This window comes from Periplaneta americana, chromosome 15 (assembly GCF_040183065.1).
Source record: "Periplaneta americana isolate PAMFEO1 chromosome 15, P.americana_PAMFEO1_priV1, whole genome shotgun sequence".
NCBI lineage: Eukaryota > Metazoa > Arthropoda > Insecta > Blattodea > Blattidae > Periplaneta > Periplaneta americana.
The window spans coordinates 124633502-124660466 of record NC_091131.1 but is presented as its reverse complement, the minus strand read 5'-3'; positions in this window follow the sequence as shown (position 1 = coordinate 124660466).

The window sequence follows — 26965 nt, the reverse complement described above, 5'->3', positions numbered from 1 at the left end:
AGACACGTATTCACATGCAGTGGAACTGAAACTAAAACCGTAATGTAACTATCACAATGCAAGCCTGATTCTATCTACTCTTGAATATCATTCAAGTTATCCCGTGACCTTTCCTGTCGCCCGCTCTTCCTTATCAAATTGTTTCGTTTGCTTTTCTGCCGTCGGTAATCCCTACTTGCGAGACCTATGGTAGTGTGTCATTATGTCGTTTTCTGAAAGCAAGAGTGGCGTTACGCTGGCTGTTGCCTGCATGTAGGATTGACATTACTCCACATCCTACCAGGGCTGATCTCGTAAACTTCCCACAGTATAACATGTTTTCATTGAATGTAGGTGGTATTTATGTTACAAATGAATATAACTAAAATAGCATGTAGTTTGTAAATATGTAAAACATTTTTGAAGTGTAAGTAGCAACCACGGAGCTGAAAAGCATTAAGTTAATTTTTCTAAATAATTTTTAAATGTGTATGAAGCATTTAATTTGTCTTTCTATTGAGGCACACGCAGACTAGGGAATTATTCTACAGCGTAACAAACATTCAACAAATTTACTTGGTTTTCGTCACGATATAATGTTTTTTGCTTCTCCTGAAAAGTTGCAAAAATTGACTTAATGCCTTTCACCTCCGATCGATTCAATTATAGTAACAATAGCGATGTTGATAATGGTGACTGATAATTATAGCAGTAATTACAATTTTGGTAGTGAAAACTCATAATAAGATCAGTTCGATGTTAATTGTGATAATTTATAATTTTCGCAACTACTGTAGTATTAATAGCGGTAACTGATATTTAGAGCAGCAACAACTGTGTTGATAATGATAACTGTTAAGTATAATAGCAATTACAGTGTCAATAGTGGTAACAGATAATTTAGTAACTCATCATCATCACCCATTCCATACACTACACTACAGAAACAGTTACACATGTACTCACCCTAGTACACGACTGTCAACAGATACACACCATGTACAACGTAGTCCGCCGAAGTGGTGTGCAACTAGAAAATGGGTCACATGAATCTGCCATTCATCCGCTATATGCGGAACCTGAATCACGTAAAATGAAGTGAGTAGGCATTGGATACATGCACATACATACATACATACATACATACATACATACATACATACATACAACTGTGATGTTAATAACGATAACTGATAATTATAGTAATGCTGTTAATGAATTTTAGTAACAATTGTAACGTTGATTGACATAAGTTTATTGTCATATTTATAGTAATCTTAATAATTACAGTGTTGATAATGTAACTAACAATTACAGTAACAATTGTGTTGACTATTACACTCTTACTACATCATACTACTTTTGACCAATAAAACGGTACGAAAGGACGTATTTCAACCAATCATGGCTGCTTATCGCACAATTTTATCGCGTCCCTAGCATTTATTTAATTTTATCGCGTCCCTAGCATTTGTTTCTTTGTTTGCCAACATTTGAAACTCCGCTGGTCTGGATATCAAAAAAAAAAATATATATATATATATAATTACAAACGACTCCAGTCGATGCACAGCAGTTTCAAATATGACTCGCATTGGCATTCAAGAACAAGAATTAATAAAAAATCACTGATCATACCTATGCATCTTCTGAAATCCGATTTACAAATAAATGAAGAGCACCATTCGGAAATCCTGAATAAGTTGAATACACCATGTAGGCCTAAATCAACGAGTTCCACTTCTATTACGCACACGTCCAATATAACATCAATTGAACCACCAACCACATTCAAATTTGAAAATTGTACACTCAATAATTATTCCTTTTAAAATTATTCATTCGGAAATTCTGAATAAGTTGAATACACCATGTAGGCCTAAATCAACGAGCTCCACTTCTATTACGCACACGTCCAATATAACATCAATTGAACCACCAACCACATTCAAATTTGAAAATTGTACATTCAATAATTATTCCTTTTAAAATTATTCATGTTTATTTTTTATGTCATCGTCGTTAATTAAAACTTTTCTAACACTTGTGTATATTAGTTAGGTTATGTTATAGCTTCTGCTATATGATATTATGGATAGTCACGTATCAGAGATTGTTTAATATTAAGATTTATTGAATACTAGCCGTACCCGTGCGCTCCGCTGCACCCGTTAGAAATAAATATAAAGTAATTAGTAAGGACATTTGATCCAGGGAACATTCGTGTTTGATAGAAGGATAAATCATTTAATATGTTACTTAATTTAAATTGCATCCAAATAATTAAAATGCGATCATTTTGGTCCAGAGACACTCATTTGGTGCAATGACAATTCCTTTAACATGTTTCTTAATTTTTATTACATGCAACCACAGTTTAATGAAGATTGACATCATTTAGATTTAATGTGTATATTTTATTTTACTTGTTATAGGTTTCCATTGAATTATGGTAATAACTTAATTTTAACCCTTGTTTTCTACGTATTCAGTAAATGCCGTTTGGCCCACTATGGTTCTGAACCCTTCAAATAACTTAAATTATATTATATAATATTACATATTATATTATATTATATTATATTATATTATATTATATTATATTATATTATATTATATTATATCAGAAGTTACTGTAATAACATTATAGCATTATGTCCATCTAGAGAAACTACACTTTCCAATGGTGAAATAATAATTAATTATACAAATTGGTTAATTTAGCTTCCGATATTACTTCATACCAACACAGAAACATTCTCTGTAGGCTATCTTTCATAGATTTCGATTGTTGCTGTCCAAGGCCCCTTATAGACGAAGTCATTTGTCTTTTAATTCATTACACAGCCTTAGATGGCAGTTATTTTAATTTTAAAACTCATTTATCTCATTAAATATCAGTCCTATCAAAATTTTTCAAGTACTAATACTTATCGCAAATTATTTTTAAAGAAACTTTTGCTATGTAACATTTTTCACAAAAAGCAATAATAAGCGAGATATTTCGACTTATTTAATTCAGGCCCCCTTATAACCCCCCTTTTAAATAATGTATTTTGAATGCCATATAGCTTAAAATCTAAGTTACAACGAACTTAATTTATATTCCAATTTTCATCGAAATCCGTTCAGCCATTATCGCGTGAAAAGGTAACAAACATACATACAGACAGACAGACAGACATACAAACAAAAATTTCAAAAAAGCGATTTTCGGTTTCAGGGTGGTTAATTATATATATGTTAGGACCAATTATTTTTGGAAAATCGAAAATTACCAGAAAAATTTCGGCTACAGATTTATTATTATTATAGATCATCTGTCAAGTGACGCTGATTACTGGGATTCGGATAATTGAAGTGGAATGTTGCATTTTAATAAAAATGAAACTGAATCAACAAAGTCTTCTTGACTAGTAACATTGCCATCGTGTATAATAGATCGAGAACTTCTCGACGAAAAGGCATTTGTCACTACTGCCATCTAGCATGCATCTAGCGTAATATTTGTAATGTTGAGATCGTACAATAATACAATTGAAGACAGTTGTATTTTCGTAAGTCAATTAATATTTTATTGTATTGGAGTACTTCGTTACTTCTAATCTTTATATACTTTCTTCTAATTGTGTAATAGTCAATTAAATCCCACTCGAGTTTTCATTTTCTCTAGATAAATCAAAACGTCTAGTGAGATTACTGTTGATAAAGATAACTGTGAAAACTAAAGTAACAACTTTCATACCGATGGAAGTAACTGTGATAAAATTATAGTAATAGAAGTGCTGATGATGATAAATGGTTGTAATTACAACAGTTTGATTACACTGTGGTAATTATTATAGTACTGAGCGTGGAAAATATGATGATCATATCAATAATGATTTTCATGGCACTTAAATAATATTGTCATCATCACAATGTATGTTGAAAATAATGACAGGTTTGATAATGATTCATAACATGGGTGTAGTGATAATTATGATGGTACATTAGATTTTTAATTATTATATCCGTAGGAATATGTTGTAACGAATCAAAGCTAGAACTCTTTTTTTAAAATGTATGTCGTATCAGTTAGCCTTTATTTCTTAAAAGGGAAGAGAATATCGATTTGAAATGGAAAACAGTGTCGATTGAAGCGCCTGCAGAATTGTGGTCTGCTACCCGCTTCGCTCAAGAGCAAGAGAAGTTGTCAGAAGGGTAGGGGGTTGTGGCTGATTTGCTTAGTTTCAAACTTGCGACGACAAGACGTGATGAAAGAAATACTGTAGGCCTACATGGAAAATAGATTTACGAGTACAGTTGTTAATGCTACAGTTCTGTCAGGAATTGGAAATTTTTTTCTTACTTTGAAATGAAATGTAATATCTATTGTTCACCTAGTCTAGGAAATACTTGTGAGATTGTGCAGCAAATGTTAAAAATGAATGACAGTAGATGAAATACAAACCGCAAGGAACATATATTGTGGCGGACGACTTCGACGGCACGTAAACACAGGGAATTACCTATTTTTCGTGGTGAGGATGCTAATGAGAGAGGAAATGTGGAGAGCGATGAGAGAAGGAATGTGGAAAGCGTTGGTGGAAATACAAGGGAAAATATTAACATTATGCAGCAATTAAAATAATCATTATCTTAACTGAAGGTTTAACTGTTTACTTTAGCCGCTACCGTAGATAATATGTACAAGAAATAATGAAAAATGCCTAACTCTGACAAATTTCCAAGTACTATCTCAACCTTTCCTCGGGCATAATCTCGGAGATCATCATCATCATCGTATAGAGGTGGTTATCAAGCACGGCTTGGAGCATCCCTAGGCCCTTCAGTCCAAGTAGAATTTTCTGCACTCGTGATTGAATGAGTTGCGTGCTGATTGTGCTACTAGACTAATCGGCTCCACAGTCCGTCATACTGCGCATTATTCTCAAGCTTTCAAATCCGTAGGCCAATACCACAAACCTAGTAGTGACCTATCGTTCCTCATAGATCTAGACTCTATATATGTACTGGCTTTGATTTTATAGGTTTCTGCCTTTGTCAGGGGATTGTATTTTATTGCTCTACATCAGACTTCTGTCATTCCACTGGCCCTCATCCAGGCTCTACACATGCGTGAGTTGTTATATCCCAACCAACTAGGAACCTGGGAGTTTCGGTCCCTCCTAGGCTGCTATTACACTATCAAAAAAAGTCCTTTGACAAAGAATATGATAAAATATTTTGTCAAAGATCTTTGATAAATGATAGGAATTGGTGTATATTAAACTACATAAAATCTTTTATGCTCGATGCCGAAATGTAGTAATTATACACCTGGTAGCAGTCCTTTAATGCATGTCATTAAAGTATACACCTACTCATTAAAGTTCAGGTGTTTTCAGCCAATGACAACTCAGCTTACAAGTGTTCAGCCAATAACGAGTCAGCTTTGTAACTTTATAAAACCGCAAGTATCGATTATTCTCGGATATGCAATCGAAAGAGAATTAGCGAAAAGTCACGGAGGCTGGAAATCCAATACTGTCGCAGAAGGTTATGTTCTGTTACTATAATAATTAGCGTTAATTGTAAATAATATTCAAATAAATTCAATTTGTCATCTCGTTTTTCAATGTCGAATTCAATAATCAAAGTTATACCAAGTTTAATGGATTACACAAGGTCAATGACATTATTGTTCCTGGGAAAAAATCAATACTTTCGCGTCTGCGCACATCTCACAATTCACGACCTAGAACAAGGTCACTTCCGATCTTGTCAGATACAAATAAAATGTATACATCTGAATACTGTAATTTCAAGTTAGAAATATGGTCGAGCATAAAAAGTCGTATGAAACTCGCCTATAATGGTAATTAAGAAGCTCGTATGAAAATTATGAAACTCGCTTGCGCTCGTTTCATAAACATCCATACTCGCTTCTTAATTACTATCATTATAGGCTCGTTGCATAATGTACTATTATCAAAGATAACCTAAAATTAGGAACAAAAGCTCACCTAACACTTGTTCCACAACAGTTAACACATGTTCCGAGGATTTGTTGATACTGATATTTACCTGTTAAGTTTATGATTTGTTAATATTAATATTTACGCGTTAAGTTTATAACACCATGACTGAAGAACAGTATTATGCTTGTTTAGATATAATTAGTTCAATTATTACATAAGCATTTTAGTGAAAAAGAAATAGAAAAAGAAACGCCTGTGGGTTAAATTGTGGATTGCAAAAAGTGATAAAAGAGATATCCATCAGAACTTATTGAAAAAGCTACAATGCGAGGACTTGAAAAGTTATACAAATTATTATAAACTATTATTATTATTATCATTATTATTATTATTACTATTATTATTATCATTATTATTATTACTATTATTATTATTATTATTATTATTACTATTATTATTGCAGTCCAGTTATATTTGCGTTTCGCCATATTTGTTTCAAGGTACAGAAATATTTTATCAAAGATAACAAGATGCACTTACATTTTATAAAAGATTTTTTTATCAAAGAAACGTTTATGAAAGAAAACCCACTACACTGTCATATATTTTATAATATATATTTCATAAAAGATCTTTGTCAAAGACCTTTGATAGTGTAATAGCAGCCTTATACAGAACTTTGAGCAGTCTATAACTCACCACTACCGCCATCTATGAATTTTTTAACAAACTGCGAGGAATATTTACTGTGATGGACAGTGACTTTGACGATATGCAAACACAGGAGATGACCTATTTTTGGAGAAGATGATGATAAGGAAAGAGGAATTGAGATTAGAAAGTATTAGTGAAATGACGAGGGAAAGACGGGAGAACAATGAGAGAAACCCTCACAAGCTTGGATTTGTCTAACATAAACACAACTCCGTCATCGCCGAAATTTGATATATGTGTATGTATACGGGTTAGTTCCTATTGCAAAATTATTCTATTTCGATTAACTAATGCCGCATACCATTTCTCTCAAAACTTTATGAACTCGTTTTAGTATTTGAAAATAAAGATCCGCTTCAACTGCATATTCCTTGGAACAAATCTCAAATCACACCTTCAAAATTCCACCAGATACTTAACATTACTTTCGACCGAACCGCTTTTGTTGATGACGACTTTGGCAGACTGATGGGAATCGAGTCACTGTTTTGAGTTGACAAAGTTGCGGCAATATATCCATTTTCACCAAATGTGACAATTTTCCTGATAAATCTATTATCCATGGGATTAGCGATAAGATGATGACATATCCACTCTGCGTCAGTGAGAATTCATCGATAAGATACAGATCTACAACTTCTATGTGATTTTTAAGCTTCTTAATACAGCATGACCATGTACTGTATCTTTTGAAGCTCCAAATTTTTCTGAAGGTCTATGAGTACTTTTTTGTGAATTTTCTTCCATAATTCTGCGTGCATTCTCAATATTCCATATCTTAAGTCTTCTAAGACGTAAATCTTTATGTCTTCTTTTTCATTATTTAAACGTTGCGCTGGAACCATCGTTGTGCTAAACGCTCACTAACGACACTTTCACCCTTGACTTCACATATTCTTCGAGTCGCGGCAGCAACTTTATAATCTTGTTTTCATTAGTGCTTTAGAAGGACTTTAATGTCAAACTCTGTCACCTCCATTATATAAATTTTTTATAAACAAATTATGTCTTTCGCGTGCTCACATTACACAATAATATTCATAGCGTCCTTTAAATAAATAAAATTACTAAAATCTTACAAAATACCAAACTTGAAAACACAATATTACTTATGATGCGATTTAATAGTATTAGAAGCTATATTGTGATATATATAAACAATATATATAGGCCTATATATAAACAAAAAACAAAAACATGTCCCGCGAATCTGTCGTCTTCATAGCTCAGTTGGCAGAGTACTAGCTTACGACGACGACGGTTCAGGGTTCGAATTTCAACGATGTATTTGCAGTGAACACAATTAAGTTTCTTGAGAGTTCTTTTCGGAGTTCTTCTGTTTTCCTCTGTCTTCTCATCCTCGCACACTTATTTCAATATTCATCATTATCATTATCTCATCATCATTATCATCACTACCCATTTCAATAGTTTGCACTCAAAAACTGTGCGTCATAAAGCAGTATTTTGAGTGACGTACAGATAACAACAGTCGGTGGAATCGTAGTCCGCTTTCATGGGAGTTGAGAAGGCACTTTAAGGGAACTCAGAATTTTAAGACGTGCAGACTGAATGGATAGACGGCAATGTATATATTCGTTACGATATCTGCAAAAGTGCGATCGTTCGGATTATAAAAACAATTCTTAGTACTGGAGAGATAATGCACAATAATCCCACTAGACACTGCAGTGCTAGCCTTCGGACCCCTTCCTTACACAAAAACATTTGTAGTTTGCGGTAAACCGGACGAAATAGTTTTATGACAGCTAAGGTTCGATGCAGATACCGGTACTTGTGATTCTAATGTATCTAATCATCTGTCGAACACAGCATTGATACTGCAGTAGTACCTGCATTTGTTCTTTTCAGGCTTAATTAGTATAATGCCGTAAATACAAATTGTGTGATAAGTAGCCTATTAATTAAAGAAATACGTATCGTACTTACACAATCTCCGTATTTTGTTACATATGGATATATTGTTTCCTTCCTTCTGAATTTGCAAACTAATATTTTTTCTTTCTTGGGTTAGAGGTCAGTAGGTCTAAGAATTTGAAGTCTAATGACAGAAGGTCTAATTTTGTAAGTCTAATGACATTTTGTCTTTTTATCCAAGTCTAATAGGCCTACAACCTAGTACCGTTTACAAAAATGTCTAATACTACATAGTCCAAACTTGCAATGACGCCTAATACTATTATGCCTAAATTATAACAATAATACAACTGCTACCTGTATATTATACTTTATTACATATAAGTTATAGCTCAGGAGTAAAGTACAGTAGGCCTAATGATGAAATAGATTAATCTTCATTTTCATCTTCCGGTACAGGATGGAATTTCAGCCTGTAGATTGAAGGTCTCAAGTACACATCAATTTCCCCACGATCTTTATACTTATGGTAACGTGTTACCATTTTCTCTACTTGTCTTTGATTAATTTGGTACGATTTCTTTACGGGATGCTCAACTCTTCCATGTCCTGCCAGGACACTGTATATTCTAAAAACTTCCATATGGATGCATGATGAAATATAATGATTTTTTGGAATTTCGAGTGCCATTCTTCAACATTATTTATAGTTCTTTGGAGTCCATTTAATACAAGGTTGAACACATTCCACACTTTGTAGACTTGAATGTTATCCAAGCTCTCACTGATGATACAAGTAGCATTGCAATCGTCTATGAGTGAACATCTCCAGTAGATCCTATTGCTTGTTCTACTTTTCAATCTTAAGTGGTAGTCGAAATTATTATGAACAATAATATTTTTACCTTTATTCCAATTAATAGTATATGTATTCATTTTGCTAAAAATTTTCTGAAACTGACAAGGTACCGTATTACTAAGGAAACGTATGTTCATTATCGTAATAATATCAACTCTTTAGTAAGTATTGTTAAAATTATTTGAGATTTATACCTATATTTTATTTAGAAATTTACACATTAGATGTAAATTTTATTTAGACATTTACATATTAGACTAAATTTTATTTAAACATTTAGACATTATACATTTTTTAGACCCGAGTTATTATTGGACATTTTTAATTAGACTTCATGTTTTATTAGACCTACTGTCCATTAGACCTGCTGTCCTGAGACGTAATAATCTGAAACCTCTTTTTGAATTAGTTACAATTTATTGCAAACCATATTTTGAAAATGGCTATGTTACAGGTTCAACTTTCGTAACGTTTTTTTTTCTTTTTAACTAATTTGTTAATGTCTTCATAACCTACAGAATTGTAGGTAGACCTATTGCATATGATGAATACAGCATTTCTACGTCCGCAACACATGTCTTCCGTAATAGATTTAAATTCATTTTTCGTATCTTCGGCGATTCCGTCCTGCTGTTCTGTCGTTCTATCGATACGGCGCCCCTCATGTTGTAGCTATTATATTACATCCACTACCGGTTTTTCCTCTTCAGTAGTCTCTAATGTTCCTTGAATGGAACGGCGAGACTCGGAGTGAGACATGTGGCCAACAGGCTTGGAGCTCACATAGACACTTCCTCTTAGCCCCAATTTTCATTGTAAAGATGCGTTTTCGAGTACCTTTTAAATGTTTCTCCTCTCATTTTCTCTGTCAATTAATTAATTAACTCATTCATTCATTTAGTACGGAACGGCGAAATATGGACTGAGACAAATGGCCTACAGGCTTGGAGCTCGCATAAACACTTCCTCTCAGCCCCAATTTCCCTTGAAAGAACGCGTTTTCGAGTACCTTTTAAATGTTTCTTCTCCCATTTCTTCCGTCAATTTATTTATTAATTCATTTAGAATGGAATGACGAAATTTAGAGTGAGACAAATGGCCTACAAACTTGTAGATCACAAAGACACTTCCTCTTAGTCCCAATTTCACTTCTAAGAACGCGTTTTGGAGTAACTTTCAAATGTTTTTTCTCCCATTTCTTCGGTCAATTAATTAATTAACTCATTCATTCATTTAGTACGGAACGGCGAAATTCTGAGTGAGACAAATGACCTATAGGCTTGGAGCTCACATAAACACTTCCTCTCAGCCCCAATTTCCCTTCTAAGAACGCGTTTTCGAGTACCTTTTAAGTGTTTCTTCTCCCATTTCTTCCGTTAATTTATTTATTAATTCATTCATTCATTCATTCAATCTAGAGTGAGACAAGTGACCTACAGACTTAGAGATCACATAGACACTTTCTTTTAGCCCCAATTTCCCTTGGAAAGACTCGTTTTCGAGTATCTTTCAAATGTTTATCCTACCATTTCCCCTGTCAATTAATTAATTCATTCATTCATTTAGTATGGAATGGCGAAAGTTGGAGTGAGACAAGTGGTTTGCAGGCTTGGAGCTCACATAGGAAATTCCTCTCAGCCACAAATTTCCTTGCAAGGCGCGCGATCTCGTACCTCTTAATTGTTTCTTCTGCCATTTTACGTTTCACTCATTCATTCATTCATTGCATTTTCTTAAGATGTATACTATGGCTATTCTACAAGATGTTTCCACATAAAAATAAATCCTGAGAACTTCAATCTAATGGAAATATGGTAACTACACTAAAAGATACGTTTTCTAAGAGACAGCACAATAAAATCAGTACACGAACTCGAATTATACTGCTCGCTGAGCTTTGTTAATAAATCCGAGACGGTAAACTTTAAGTTGGGAATCCTGTGGTGGAATGTAGAGCCTCGTCCTCTACTTTTAACAGCAATCTGTGACTACAGACGTGCAACTTTTTTACTAAAAGCAAGGACTCGATGTAATTGCTGGCACACTGAAGTATACATACAGGCTGTGTAACGTAAACATAAGGCAACCCGATATCTCGATCTTGCTGGCACACCACACAGCGTATTAAAAAGTCCGGAAGCCCAAGCTAATTAGTTCTATAATTAACAGCGCTTAGGAAAACAAAGTTAGCAAAATTAATGGCATTAATAAATTTCTAAGAGACTTCTTTATGGAATGTGGTTCTGTGCTTTTTTCCCCCTCTTCCTTCCTCTTCTTCTAAATGCAAAGCACATTAGCGAGCGGGCTGGCTATTGTGGACGCGGCTGCACGACTCTTTCTGCATAAAAGTAATTACCTATTTTTCGTTTCTGTCTAAAGCGGCCATGACCCTCTATGCATTTCTACTAATGAGCATCATAACCTTGAACATGACTCAAGTTGTTAAGGTGCGATATCTGAGACTACAATGGACCGAAAGTTCGCATCGCAAATTATGTATAGCCTAGGTTATTAATGAAAACAAGAACTCCTCCTTGATGTAGTCGTTAGCTTGCATGCATATGAACTACGAAGTTTCGAGTTCGATTCACGGCTATTCCTAACTTTGTTTTAAGAATATATATAGAGAATCTGAAACAAGATACACCCGACTTCTTGATCGGAAAAATTGTGTAGCCATGATAAGTGACGAACTCCGATTAAAGCAAAGCATATTGATAACACGTGAGCATAGGTAGGAAGTTCGTCCCAAAACAGTAGATTTCAGTTATTACAGCGAGGAGTGTAGATCTCACCCGCGCCTCGCTACAGACGATACACAGAATGTAGCCTACACATAAACAACACTGTGTAGAGTCGTGAATAGTTTGAATAATATCGGTAGTTTATATTAATATTTTAGATTTTGAACAAAGTGAGCTATTCTGTTATTATTGCATTATTTACGTAATGTTAATATTATGCACGATTCCAAAACAGTAAACTCATCTGTTATTAAATAATTATGCAAACAGGAGTGTGTAACACGTTTATTTTTTCCCGGATTATTCTTCGTTAAATGTTGACGTCTCGTGCTGCTATGCATTCGGTTGCGTTACAGTCCAAGTTCAACATCAGAATTACGATACGAACTTCCTAGCTGTCATTACAATAGAAATGAAACATTTTCTTGAAAACAATTACGGGTTTAATATTCTGTGCCACATACGGAGTACAATATTAGATTCACAAAGTAGTAGTTTACCTTATGATAGTAAGAAATACTGTATCATATTTCAGATTAGCTCCAGTAACGCCTTGTGACGTAGAACGAATATTTTCAGAGTACAAATATTGTTCTTATTTTTTTTCTGAACGTTTTCTTTTGATAAAATGAAAATGTTCATTGTTATTTGTTATAATGAGGCTAGAATCATAATTATATACTTTGTATGTTATTTTCATATGTATGGGTAAATTATTTTAGTTTGTAATTATAAACTTCGTAACTCCCAAATTATTGCTGTTTTTTTAAATATTCCTTTATTATTTTCTTGTTCTAAGACCGTGGACGAATGGAGCACATGTTTGGTTACCACCCGGTAATACGTGTTTGTAGTTCTTGTTCATTGACATTGAGAGTTACGTTAATACTTTTCATTTGGTAGAGATATAGTCCAAGCTCACATAAGTCAACAGTTTTGGTACCAACTTCCTAGCTCTGCACGTGAGGTATCTCAGCAGTGTCCCTATCTCATCTGGTAGTCACGCGGTGATCGGCTTCACCTGGCCTGTTGAATGGCTGTAGCGCCATAGACTGGATACGCTAAATCTCTATTTTCATCAAATTACTTATCAATTGATAAATGAGGTGAAATAATTTTTTATCAAATATATTGATATTGATACTAATATTTATATTGACATTGATATTATTTCTATTTATTACACAAAATACTGGGTGAACAGTATAGAGCAGAACATAAACGTCGCGCGACCCACCCCAGCGCGCATAGCCGGCCGGCCGGCCGGCCAGCCGTGAAACCTGTTCTGCTCTTTACTGTTAACCCAGTATAAAGAATCAGGAACATTCGTATGAGAAAAGATTGTGTTCGGGTGTAGCTTTGTCTACATACAAGATATACAAAACCCAATACATAGAAATATAAAAATAAACATAAAAAGCACACACAAAATACTTGATACATGGCATCAAATTAAATAGCATTTATATAGCCCCGGCGTAGCTCAGTCGGCTAAGGTGCTTGTCTGACGATCCGGAGTTACGATCGGGCGCGGTTCAATCTCCGATTGGGCTGAATACCTGGTTCGGTTTTACCGAAGCTTTCCCCAACGGTAAGACGAATGTAAGTTAATCTATGGCGAGTACTGACCTCACTTCGCGATGCACCCTCTCACTATCACCAATCTCATCGACGCTAAATAACCTAGTAGTTGTTACAGTGCTGTTAAGTGACTAAGTAAAAGATTGAAAAAATAACACTATAAGCGCATGTTATTAAACTTAATAACGAAATATCATGGAAATTCTGGGTGTATTTCCATCATGAAATTGCAGTCTTCGTCCTAGATTAATTCTGTGTTTTAATCCTGACGTTGTGAATATCTTTTGCTCTCTTAACGGTAAATTAACGTTCCGTCTAGTAGTGTAAACATAAGTAAATTGTATATAATATTTCGATTTTTGAGGTAATACTCATACTTCAATAGTGCATATTTTCATACTTCTTGATTTCTAATAAAATTTAAATTTAGAAAAGATGATTTAGAAAGGTAATCAATAGGTTTTAAAAATACTTTATTATTCCATTTCGTAGAGAAATTCAGAGGACCTGAAGAAGTTTGTGAAATTCCATCTAACGCAATAATGCTATATTTGAAGATGAATTGAAAAAAGAGCTTGAAGCTGTAATCGGGTGGTCTAGAATAGGAAGAGATATTTCTTTTATATAAAATACAGTATAGCTTCATCTCAGAGATTTCTCCGTTTCTTAAGGTATTCGAACCCAAGCGCTTGTGAGCGAAGAAGCGTATAATAGGTGTTTTGTTCTCACAGACATGCAGGCGGCAAGTACATTAAGCCTAAGTCTGTGGGCAGTCAACCCGAAGACGCGCACAAGGCTGTTGAAACTCTAGCGTGGGTTTTCCTTGTCGAGGAAAGCGCGCGATGGTTTTACCTAGCCTAAACAAAGGTAGCGTCATCAGAACGCGTCACCACAGCAGGTATTTAAACGTGTGGTGACCCAAGACGCGCTCTCATACAATTACCGGCCAGTGAGCCGATCGGTCTCATACAATTCCCGGCCATTGAGCCGATCGTGGTGGTAAAGTGGAGACTTCGTGTTTTCGAGTTTGTGACTTACTCGGGAAATAGTAGTGGTTATTTAAACAGGCGTTAGATAAAAGAAAAACATTGCCGAGATTACAGAGAAGACAACAGCCAGTATTCCGTCGCTCATACTCAAGTAGGGACGTGATCATAATAAACCAGATTAGTGGAACTTTACTCCTTGGTTTTTCTCATTGTGTTCGTGTTATCGACAAAGAAATCACAATAAAATCCTTCACCCACAAAACCACAGTGTCCCTGAAAAGAGATCATCTCCACCGTGGGACAGCAGCGTGTATCGGCGTCCTAGCTGAGCTAACCGATCTTTACTCTGTCGGCGACGCGGCAGAGGAAGGAGAGAGCAACCATCGTGATTGGCGCCCACGTGGACCAACACACACGCACTGACCGTCGCAAATGGCGCAACCAACGTGCGCCACAGATCAACCGTCGCAAGCTAAATGAACTGTACGTAAAATAATGATGAGTAAAATACCACGATGAATGACAAATTTATAATTATTTTTTACGTAATCCGCTGCACAAAAAAAAAATGAGAATACAATTTCAAATGTTCATGAATAATGATTCAATATGATTTGTAACTTTCAATACGTTCAACATAGTACGAGCTTCATGGATGTTTGCACAATTTCGTAAATTTCGAGATATCCAGCTTTTCGGAGCTATGTATTGATTCCATCGTCATAGAAAGCGCCGAAAGGAAAAACGAAACGGTTGGATACGTCACAAGAGTTATTTATTCTCCATGAACGGACGCCAAGTGCAGTATGGGATGGATATAAAATACATAGTGGTAAGACGAGGTGCAGCTATCGGAAGAAGAGTCCTCATAGCCCAGCTTTCAGAAACGTAGCTCTCGGCTATTTTGAGGCCAGGATTTGGTAGTTTTACTCGTAATGCTGTACTTAAATTTCTTTTCCCTTTTTTGCTTTGTATTTGTGATTTACATCTACTTTTCTCGCTTTTCCTTTTTTTTCTTTTTATTCCAAGTTTACCTTTCTTCTCGCAAACCTACTTATTTATCATGTCCATCAAAAGGGTCGCAAGCTATGATTATGAAAGCTAGACAGTGGCGCCTCTTCTCCCGCCCGTCTTCACAACTATATGTGTATATTTAACACAAACTACACACATTAAATAATGAATGTATATATATATATATATATATATATATATATATATATATATATATACTAGAAGCTTTTATCATCCAGTCTGCTGTCAAACAATTTGAAAGAATTTACAAAACAGTTATATTACCGGTTGTTCTTTATGGTTGTGAAACTTAGACTCTCACCATGAGAGAGGAACATAGGTTAAGGGTGTTTGAGAATAAGGTGCTTAGGAAAATATTTGGGGCTAAGAGAGATGAAGTTACAGGAGAATGGAGAAAGTTACACAACACAGAACAGCACACATTTTATTCTTCACCTGACATAATTAGTAACAAAAAATCCAGACGTTTAAGATGAGCAGGACATGTAGCACGTATGGGCGAATCCAGAAATGCATATAGAGTGTTAGTTGGGAGACGGGAGGGAAAAAGACCTTTGCGGAGGCCGAGGCGTAGATGGGAGAATAATATTAAAATGGATTTGAGGGATGAGGGATATGATGACAGAGACTGGATTAATCTTGCACAGGATAGGGACCAATGGCGGGCTTGTGTGAGGGCGGCAATGAACATCCGGGTTCCATAAACCCAGTAAGTAAGTAAGTAAGTAATATATATATATATATATATATATATATATATATATATATATATATACACACACACACACACACACAAAATTCGACAACACACAATGCATGCATTCTTCCATATATTGCATATACCTGCTGATCAGAACCCTCTCTCTCACCCTGAATCATTCAACATTTTAACAACAGAGTTTTCCAAGAACTCTTCATCCCTTCACGTAGCCCATATTAACGCTCAGAATTTGGTTGCACACTTTGACGAAATTCAATCCATATTCTCGAATCAGAATTTGCATGCTCTTCTCATCTCTGAATCTTGGCTAAAGCCTACATTATCCTCAGCGACATTACACCTAGATGGTTATACGCTATTAAGAAATGATCGTTTAAATAAACAAGGAGGCGGCGTTGCTGCATATGTTAGATCAGATCTCAATCCCAGAATAATATACACATCTCCTGGCGAGTATGCCGGAAAACCTGAAATGTTATTTGTAGAAGTCTCGACAATCTTTCAGAAATGTCTTATTTGTGTAATTTACCAGCCCCCGAAGATTAACGATACTGCAGAGATCGAGAGATCGTTGTTGGAATTCATCACAGATTATGAACACGTCTTAATAATGGGTGATCTTAACACAAATTTTTTAGCCTCTGATTCAAACTACACTAGACATCTATTGACCATGTTCCAGGCTCTTGATCTAGCAGTCCTTCCCCTTGAACCCACCCACCCTACCCAATCTTCCGAATCTCTATTAGACTTAATTATTACGAAGAATGCAGACAAAGTACAAAAACATGGGCAATGTGCGGCTTCGGGAATTTCGTACCATGATATTATTTATCTAGTATATTCTTTGAAGTGTCCTAAGCCCATGCCTAAACTCATAAGGTACCGTGACTTGAAACGTGTTTATGAAACTCAACTACTTGAAGACGCAATAGATTCCCTGGGACTCAATATGGACCTTACATACTGTTGACGAGAAACTTGTTAAACTAAATGAGTATATTATAAATTTATATGACAAGCATGCTCCTATCAAATCTAAACGCGTAAAAAGGACTCCAGCACCATGGATGACTGCTGACATACGTAGTATGATTATGGACAGAAACGCTGCATACAAAACGTTTAAACATGACAAGACAGAAATCTCTTATAATTATTATAAACTCTTACGTAACAGAACTACTCAAGCCATTAGAAACGCAAAACAGACATTTTCATAACATTTTGAAGGTGGGAGCTGACCCTTCCAAACTGTGGAGAAACTTACGGACAATTGGTTTAGGAAATCCCAGGACTCAGGTAGACAGCGTGCCAGTTTCTCTTGACGAACTAAATGACCATTTTGCAACGGTACAGTCAATAACCTTGGATACGGTCGACAAACAGCAGACAGTTCACGAATTACAAATGTCTCCAATTCCGAATAGAGAAATATTTTTCTTCACTTATGTCACAGAAACTGAAGTAAGAGCGGCAATAAAACGTATTACTTCTAAAGCTGAAGGTGTGGATAATATTAGTATAATATTATTGAAGAAAATATTGGGCATAATACTGCCGACATTAACACATATATTCAACGCCTCACTCATAACTTCTACCTACCCGAACCTCTGGAAGAAAGCCTTTATCCGTCCGATATCTAAAATCAAAACCCCATTATGTGCAAATGATTTCCGTCCAATTAGTATCCTACCTGCTCTATCAAAAGCTCTGGAACGTATTGTTCACAAACAACTAATGGACTATCTAACCGAACATGCCTTACTGGACGAATATCAATCCGGTGTTCAGAAATGGACATAGTACGACTACAGCACTAATAAAAGTGAATGAGGATATACGTGAAGCCACAGATGAACGTAAATTAACATTACTGACATTACTTGACTTCAGTAAGGCATTTGATACAGTTGACACGGACCTTCTACTTTCTGAAAGTTCTGTTACTTGGTTTGAATCCTACCTTCGCGACCGTCAACAATGTGTCATTGCATGCGATTATTCTTCAAAATGGTGTGTCATGAAATCTGGAATTCAACAAGGATCAGTTCTCGGACCTTTACTCTTCGTGATCTATATTAATGACGTGACTAATATGATAAAACACTGCAAATACCATATGTATGCTGACGACTTGCAAATTTATTTGCATTTCCACCCTGACGAGACTAGTGACGCAGTAAACAAAATAAACGAAGACTTGAATTCGATTTCACTGTGGGCACACAAATTTGGATTAAGGTTAAATCCAGAGAAATCGCAAGCAATCGTAATGGGACATAATCGTCTACGAAGCACTCTTGATAGTAGTACTATACCACATATAATATTGAATGGGATTATTGTTAAATACAGTGAAACCGTTAAAAATCTTGGCATTTTTATGGATAGCGATCTAAATTGGAATACTCAAGTAACACAAATTTGCAAAAAAATATTTTCTCAACTTCACTCCTTGTTTCATATGAAAGAATTTCTACCACTTAGTCTAAAAAAGAATCTTATTCAGACGCTTGTAATGCCCCATTTTGATTATTGCGATTCCTTGCTAACTACGATTCATACGCAATACTCGTAAATTTGACCATATAACACCTTCCCTCCAGTTACTTTCATGGGTGCGTCTGAAGGAACGAAGAACAATACATTCACTGTCTCTTCTGTTTAGAATCATGCATACTTCTACTCCGAGATATCTGTTATCGCGCTTTCAATTTCTTACAACTCTTCGAAACCGACATCATGCACTTCCTTCTATCCCTCATCATAGAACGTCTTTATACTCATCTTCCTATACTGTAGAAATACCTCGCCTCTGGAATTCGTTACCTAATGATGTCAGGGACTGCCGGACTTTATCACAATTCAAAATTAAATTGGAAAATTTTGTCTTAGTTAATGTTTTTTAGGTATTGCTAGAAGTATTGATTTGTGTTTTTTTTCCTTTTTATTTTTTAATCTAGATTAAAATTGCAAGTTTCTCGTTTATGTTAGTTAATTAGTTATGATGGAATTAATTATGATACTTAATCGCTCATTTAAAGTTTGTGTGACTGCAGCCTGTATATTTTTGTGTAGCTTTACTTTGTTTATAGTGTTTTTTTCTCTCTCTCTTTATTTCTTGTGTAGCTTTACTTTGTATATTATAGTGTATTTTTTCTCTGTTTACTTCTATTATTGAATTTGTATTCCTGGTGTTGTGGAAGAGAAGGCCTGATGGCCTTAACTACACCAGAATAAATAAATAAATACCTATAAATACAGAATATAATATAATATAATATACCATACTAAACATACATTACTATACATACCATACATACATACATACATACATACATACATACATACATACATACATACATACATACATACATACATACATACATACATACATACATACATACATACATACATACATACATACATACATACATACATATCGTACATAACGTACACACACATACACAACATAGCCTACATGATGAAGATTATACAAACATTATAGCGTGCACTCTGAATTGCGATAACCGGTTTCTAGGAGATTTCAACGAAGGTTAGGTTTGAAACTACTGTACACGTAATGTTCGTCATCTGCCCCTTCTTTACTGAAAATGAGCAACCCAGCTTTTTATATTGTATTCAATGAGCGTTAGCAAAAATCATATTATAAAGTTTATCTTTGTTTCAAAATTCCTATGATACATCCTGAAATTTTAATAATACGTTCATTTATGTATAATTAAGTAGCAATGTATTAGCATGCATTAGGAATTCGTTCTTCAAAAATATTTCACATTCTGAAGTTTCTGAACGGTGCAGGATAAATGGCGAAGAAATTTGTGGACTATTCCGTGTTTTCCGCAACGCTGGCCGTACGTACACAGACAGCAGGCCTGTGCAAACACCCAAAACTGGTTTTATAAACTGATTTAACTGTTTCAAGGGGGCACTATGGTGAAATAATGGTGAAAAATTAAGAAAATCCACTTACAAATTTATTATGACTCTCTATTTAGACTCAGCTAAAAAAAACTAATTAATTTATATTTCCATGACTATTTTCAGGTTTTTGAGCCAATATGAACTAAACATTTTGAAACCTTTGTCGCAAGGACCCTATTTTTTTGTTACGTCAATATAAGATATATTTAAAAGATATCATTTCAAAACTATTAATCCTATTGGCACCAAATTTTGTACAGATGATAGTATTGTAGGCATATTTATGTAGGTAGTTTAAAATTAATAAATGTTTTATGAAAATTGTAGAAGTTTTAAAAATCACTAACTATCCCCTTAAAATATTAATACTGTACTACCACTTCGATTACTACTACTACCACCTTACTTACTTATGGCTTTTAAGGAACTCGCAGGTTCATTGCCATCCTCACACAAGCCCGCCATCGGTCCCTATCCTGTGCAAGATTAATCCAGTCTCTATCATCATACATGCCCTGCCCATCTCAAACGTCTGGATTTAATGTTCCTAATTATGTCAGGTCAAGAATACAATGTGTGCAGTTCTGCATTGTGTAACTTTTTCCATTCTCCTGTAACTTCAGCCCTCTTAGCCCCAAATATTTTCCTAAGAACCTTATTCTTAAATACCCTTAATCTCTGTTCCTCTCACAAGTGAGAGTCCAAGTTTCACAGCCACACAGAAAAACAGGTAATATTACTGTTTTATAAATTCTAACTTTCAGATTTTTTGACAGCAGACTAGATGACAAAAGCTTCTCTACCGAATAATAACAGGCATTTCCCATATTTAATCGTGTTTAACTTCCTCCCGAGTGTCATTTATATTTGTTACTGATGTTTGAATGTTTCCACTTCTTCGAAATATAAATCTAAAATTTTTATATTTCCATTTCGTAAATATTCTGGTCACGAGACATAATCATCTACCACCACCACCACCACCACCACGAATAATAATTATGATAATAATACAATACTACTACTACTGCTACTGCTACTACTACTACTACTACTACCACCAAGAATAATTATTAAGATAATAATACTATACTACTACTACCACTACGAATAATAATTATGATAATAATACAATACTACTACTACTGCTACTGCTACTACTACTACTACTACTACTACTACCACCACGAATAATAATTAAGATAATAATACTATACTACTACTACTACTACTACTACTACTACTACTACTACCACCACCACCACCAACACGAATAATAATTATGATAATAATACAATACTACTGCTGCTACTACTACTACTACCACCACCACGAATAACAATTATGATAATAACACAATACTACTATACTACTACTACTACCACCACCACGAATAATAATTATAATAATAAAACAATACTACTACTACTACCACGAATAATAATTATGATAATAATACAACTACTACTACTACTACTACTACTACTACTACTACTACTACTAACACGAATAATAATTATGATAATAATACAATACTACTACTACTACTACTACTACTACCACCACCACCAACACGAATAATAATTATGATAATAATACAATACTACTACTACCACCACCACGAATAACAATTATGATAATAATACAATACTACTATACTACTACTACTACCACCACCACGAATAATAATTATAATAATACAATACTACTACTACTACTACTACTACTACTACTACTACGAATAATAATTAAGATAATAATACTATACTACTACTACTACTACTACTACTACTACTACTACTACTACCACCACCACCAACACGAATAATAATTATGATAATAATACAATACTACTGCTACTACTACTACTACTACTACTACTACTACTACTACTACTACTACTACTACTACTACTACTACTACTACTACTACTACTGCTACTACCACCACCACGAATAACAATTATGATAATAACACAATACTACTATACTACTACTACTACCATCACCACGAATAATAATTATGATAATAATATAATACTACTACTACTACCACGAATAATAATTATGATAATAATACAACTACTACTACTACTACTACTACTACTACTACTACTAACACGAATAATAATTATGATAATAATACAATACTACTACTACTACTACTACTACCACCACCACCAACACGAATAATAATTATGATAATAATACAATACTACTACTACTACTACTGCTACTACCACCACCACGAATAACAATTATGATAATAATACAATACTACTACTACTACTACTACTACTGCTACTACCACCACCACGAATAACAATTATGATAATAATACAATACTACTATACTACTACTACTACCACCACCACGAATAATAATTATAATAATAAAACAATACTGCTACTACTACCATCACCACGAATAATAATTATGATAATACAATACTACTACTACTACTACTACCACCACCACGAATAATAATTATGATAATAATACAATACTACTACTACTACTACTGCTACTACCACCACCACGAATAACAATTATGATAATAATACAATACTACTATACTACTACTACTACCACCACCACGAATAATAATTATAATAATAAAACAATACTACTACTACTACCATCACCACGAATAATAATTATGATAATACAATACTACTACTACTACTACTACTACTACTACTGCTACTACCACCACGAATAATAATTATAATACAATACTACTACTACTACTACTACTACTACTACCACCACCACCACGAATAATAATTATGATAATAATATAATACTACTACTACTACCACGAATAATAATTATGATAATAATACAACAACTACTACTACTACTACTACTACTACTACTACTACTACTACTAACACGAATAATAATTATGATAATAATACAATACTACTACTACTACTACTACTACTACTACTACTACTACTACTACCACCACGAATAATAATTATGATAACAATACAATAATACCGGTAATAACAATAGTACTTAAATGTTACATTACATGGAAACTGTGAATGAGCTCATATCGAAAACTCCTGTCAATCTGTGTACATGTTTGTTTTTTTTTTTGTGTTTTTTTTTTGCAGCACACATACAAATAGTACAAAAAAATAGTTGTCCATACTAATTGTAATGTTGCGAAACTGAAGTTTGAATAAAATATTACAGAAAAATTGAGTAGCCCTATACGTGTTCCCTCAGATGACGAACCGCGGTTTAAATGCACATAGCACGTTCTGCATTTGACGTCTTACTTAATGTTTTACTTGATGAGTTAAGACGGCCAGAAAAAATAGAACAATATTACGTTTTAACTGACTTTTTGCCCACTAGCAAAGATAAGTTACTATGGACGAGGTATTACTGTTAGCGATCATTTCATTGTTTATCGTAAAATCGGAAAAAGTTTATCAGTCACGGTAGTGTAGAAGATGGTTGCTGAAGTGGGACAAATTCTTCCATGTTAATTTAGTTCGGGAATTCCGTTATTATGCCCTCAAGCCCGATCGGACCATATATTATTAAAGTCATCTAACAGCCAGTAGGCTAGTCTCCTAAATGAGACAACTCATCCTGTCTGTGGGTTTCAATATTTTTTCTAAGGCACTAACAGAAATGTCGGAATGAGTCCTAAAAGAAAAGAACCACGGACCTACATATCCCTACATATAGCAGCATACAAAAATGTTTTGAAATATGGAGTACAGTAAAAAGAAATCCAGAATATTTGAAAGAAAAGAGTTATATTATTAATTCTGATAATTTAACAGAGACAGACGCAACGCTGAACTTTTTTAAACACAAATGTCGAAATTCTCTTAAAAAGTTTCTTCTACATAGAATACAAAATTCATTAGCTTCTGTATATACTGTTCCCGCCGTGGCGTCGTGGTCTAAGGCATCCTGCCTAGGACTCGCGTTACGGAATGCGCCCTGGTTCGAGTCCTCATGGGGAAAGAAATTTTCTCATGAAATTTCGGCCAGTGTATGGGACCGGTGCCCACCCAGCATCGTGATGCACATGGGGAGTTACGGAAGTCAGCTATAACGGCGGGGGGAATCATTTCCAAAAATTTCCTCTATACGAGTAGTGACCAATTCAACTGTTCTTACGAAGCACTGAATTGTGTGGACTCACGTGCATTCATGAGACAAAAATAGCAACGTTGGCACTGCAAGCTTCGGAACGATCTGCTTTTGCACACTGCTTAGGTGCAGCGAAGAGTGCCCTTGCTTAAAGGGCATGAGTTGGTCATACTGCTCTATACCATGCTATAATCGTATACGGCAAAGGTTTATATGTACAGTACATAATATGGTAATATGTCAAAACTACGAGGAAACGAACAATTTTATTATTAAAACTACGGGGTATCGTGCAGTATGGAACACATCATGTTCTTCGGGAACTGCAGCAGAATGTAAAGAAAGCGCATAAAACAAATAGGAAGATACATATTAAATATCAAAATTATTTAAAATAAATTAAGCTAGAACGAATAAAAGAAGATAGGCGGAAAAATAACAAAACAGAAAGAACTGATTAAAATAAAGAAATAAAGAGGAGTAAAGTGAAGAAAACTAGTACATAAATATACGAAAGTAGAAAACAAAGAAAATATATTTAAAAAATAACTATAAAAGGCAAAGAGCGAAGAATAATGAAGTCAAACTTACAAAAAAAAGTCTAAGGAGAAAATACATGGGAAATAAATAAAAAATTAAAGGATGCTTGATAGAATGGCAAGAAAAAACGAAGGAAGGAAGAATGTACTGTAAATAAAGATACAAGAAAACAATGGCAAAAGGAAAGAAGACTGTAGAGAATAAAGAAAGTTCGAAAGGAAGGAAAGGAAAGACAAGAAAGCAAAAAAAAAAAATAAAAATAAAAAAATAATAGGGAACAAGTCAATAAAAAGAAGACAGAGTAAAATTTGGAAGGAAAAAAATAAAAGAAAGAAAGAAGAAACAGAAAATATCCCTGCTGAAAGAATTTCAAAGTACCTTCTGAAATTTAACCGATTATTTAGAACGGGTAATAGAAATAAAGACGTTGTTTGTAACTAATACTTCTAAAGCGATTATATCTCTTTAAAATTGCATGAAAGACTGGAAATGAAGCAAAATACATGAGAGAAGGAACACAGAGTGACTGTGATTGCTCGTGCTCTAAGAGGGGGACGGTTTCATCGACCATTCTACCTACAGCAATACAAGTCAGAGATTTTTTCCAAGTTCACTTGTGCCGTGCAAACGAACTCTTCTAGAGGAGGCGGAGAAGGCGGAATAACGGATGAAAAGAAACAAGTTATACTGTATTTTCTCTTTTATTGAATGTTACCTTTCAGAGAATTCATAATGCTGTACACCTATAAGACCAGAAGCTTCTTCAAAGGTCATTGCTATCAAAGTAATCTGTTAAATCTATTAAAGGCTAATTAAACAACCAGTTTTCGGTCAGGATTGGTAAAGTAGTGCAGAAAGGATACATAATTTTTATGGATACTTAACAGGAGAAAGGTACTAAGTGCTAAAATTTAAAAAAAAAAAAAAAAGTGATATTTCACTAGAATGGTTCAAATTACCAAGGAGGATTACATATCAACAGGGCTAGATCCACAGAAGATTGTAGAGTGTTATTAAAAGATGGCAGAGGTGCAACATTAACAGTGCTCTCTCACAAAAAGGTGCTATGTGTCATTCATTTTTTATTTCCCTCCATTGTTTATTTGTCATGTCAATAGTGAAATCATGGTAAAAGACATTATTGATTATATAGCGTGGTATTTTCTGCAAACAGTAAGATAAGCGTAAGTAGAACTTGTGTGATTATGTTAACATTGTAAAGTCGGATTTAATTAGAGATCATTTTACAAGACATGGTTTACATATGAACTACAATGGGAAAGAAGCTGCAGCGATGGAAATAGCAGTGGTCATTAAAGAAAAATTGAGTCAACGCAGAAACTGCATCACTCTCTCTTGGAAATGCAGTGAATCTCCACAAGAAAAAAGACCATAAACAGAGACAAACAAGTGATGCATTATAAGAGAGAACTTCACTAGTGGTTAAGGCACCAAGTCATCTCCAAAATTTTTTATGCATTAACGTCACCCGAAAGAGAAGGCACAGGAACCTATTAGTATAAGTAACTCTAGAACAATTACATCCATTATGAATGAGACCCATAGTAAAGCAAATAAAGTTAATTCATTGTCAATAATGCATCAGAATTTTCAATGTCTTAGAAATAAAATTTATGAACTAGAAATATTACTTAATGAAGAATTACACGAATTGGATATTTTGACCTGCACAGAACATTGGTTAAGTCAAGAAGAAATAAATTCCTATCATATCCAAAATGTTAATCTTTCAGCACATTTCTGTCGCACAACCTATAAAAACGGAGGTACAGCAATATTTGTAAAGAATCACTTATTACATAAAGAAAAAACTCAGACATACTACCTTAACCAAGAAAAACATTTCGAATATATTCTATCTGAAAT